Raw genomic sequence first — 2,131 nt, 5'->3', positions numbered from 1 at the left:
GAGATATCATGGTATTGCTCTGAGTTTCACACCTGTCCATGTTGCTCTTGTCCTTCCCCTGGGACTCTCTGGGCAGGGAGGTTCTGATGCAGTTCAGACACGGAACCTGCAGGTCCTGCCATGCACATGTGTCCTTGACAGTGAGGTGCCCAAGTCCCCATCTAACCTCTGGGGTTCTGAGCCATGTAGTTTGGGGAGATGAGAATGAGTCAACTCTCTCTTCAGGACAGTCCATCCTTAAAATATTTGACCATTTCTCTGGGTTGTGTGGCTGGGCTCATGGCTGCCCTCCAGAAGGGCACAGCTCTCCCACTGCATCTGGGTGTTATGGAGGTGTCCCCCTAGGAGCCATCTAGATACTGAGGCCACAGAAATGCTTCTGGGTGCCTGGATGTGGGCAGCTGGAATGAGCCCGATGTGCTCCTGGCTACAAGGGGAGGGCTGAGACTTCTCCTCAGGGAGCTCTGAGAAAGGGTGCTGAGTTTGTTGATCTGCACTCAGCGGTGTCATTTCTTTCTAGGGTAACGAGTGAAATTATCCTCCACCTCAGAGGTGCAAACACAGAGCTGGGAACAAGGCAGATGTACAGGCCATCCCTCCTCACTGGGCAGTAAAGCCATAGTGAATCCTTTTGCCTCTCAGGAATCACAGCTGTTGACTCTGAGGGCAGTAGCAATGCTGAGGATTTCTAGCTCCTCACAGCAAATGCAGCCAGCACCAAGCAGAGCTCAAGCCACAGAGCTGAATGACTGTCCTGCCAAGATGGGGAGAGAGAAAGTGTGTGTGCTTGGGGGAGACAGTTTTGCTCAGAGAAGTCTGCCCTGACTTGTCAACATCTCTTCTTCCTCAGACAGTCCCCCTGTGGCCCAAGGGAGCAAATGTCCAACAGCAGCTCCTTCAACTACTTCCTCCTCCTGGCTTTTGCGGACATGAGGGAGTTGCAACTCTTGCACTTCTCACTCTTCCTGGGCTTCTACCTGGCTGCCCTCCTGGGCAATAGCCTCATTATCACAGCTGTAGCCTGCGACCACCACCTCCACATCCCCATGTACTTCTTCCTGTTCAACCTCTCCCTCCTCGACCTTGGCACCGTCTCCACCACTGTCCCCAAATCCATGGCCAATTCCGTCTGGAACACCAGGGCCATTTTCTACTTGGGATCTGCTGCCCAGGGCTTTTGTCTCTTTTTCTTACTTTCAGCAGAGCTTTATCTCCTCACTGTCATGGCCTATGACTGCTTTGTGGCAATCTGCAGAACCCCGCACTTTGGGACCCTAACGGACAGCAGAGCTTTGTCAAAATGGGAGCAGCTGCCTGGGTCAGTGGTTTTCTCAATACTGTGCTGCACACTGGAAACACATTTTCACTACCACTCTGTCAAGCCAATGCCATGGAGCAGTTTTTCTGTGAAGTTCCCAAGCTCCTCAAGCTCTCCTGTTCAGACGCCTACCTCAGGGAAGTTGGGCTTCTTGTGGTTAGTCTTTGTTTAGTCTCTGGGTGTTTTGTTTTCATCGTGCTGTCCTACGTGCAGATCTTCATAACCAGGCTGAGGATCCCCTCTGAGCAGAGATGGCACAAAGCCTTTTCCATGTGCCTCCCTCACCTGGCCATTGTCCCCTTGTTTGTCAGTATTGGCACGTTTGCCTGCCTGAAGCCCCGCTCCATCTCCTCCCCAGCTCTGGATCTGGCACTGGCCATTCTGTACTCGGTGGTGCCTCCAGCAGTGAACCCCCTCATGTACAGCATGAGAAACAAGGAGCTCCAGGAGGCACTGAAGAAGCTGATTCAAGTGGTACTAGTTCAGCAGCAATAAGCTGTCCATGCCTCTTCACAGCTGATTCCTAATTTTCTCAGACAACTCTTGTGCTTTGGGCATTGTATCTGTGATAATAATGTTTGTACAGAAGTGTTTCAATTCATCTTGCTTCTCCAGAGGCATGAACTCAGTGTGTGTGACCCAGAGGCCTTCTGTAAGTGTGTCTATCACTGTGTCAGAGGTGGCCTGTCTCTAATAAAAGGGGATTTCCTCAGTGCTGTGCTTGAAAGTTGGTTTCTTCTTCTAAAGATGGAGCCAAGAATGTGCTCCAGGACTTTCCCCCTGAAAGGGCCTGTTGCTTTTCTGGGGCTCTCC

General features: G+C 51.6%; 1 pseudogene; it reads left to right on the top strand.

Annotated features, from left to right (window-relative positions):
• Positions 1 to 878: 878 nt before the first annotated feature.
• Positions 879 to 1,813, top strand: LOC112962823 (annotated as a pseudogene).
• The last annotated feature ends 318 nt before the right edge of the window (positions 1,814 to 2,131 follow it).

Source organism: Apteryx rowi, unplaced genomic scaffold (assembly GCF_003343035.1).
Source record: "Apteryx rowi isolate R43461 unplaced genomic scaffold, aptRow1 scaffold_1559, whole genome shotgun sequence".
Lineage (NCBI taxonomy): Eukaryota > Metazoa > Chordata > Aves > Apterygiformes > Apterygidae > Apteryx > Apteryx rowi.
This window is presented reverse-complemented; position numbering and strand designations above follow the sequence as displayed.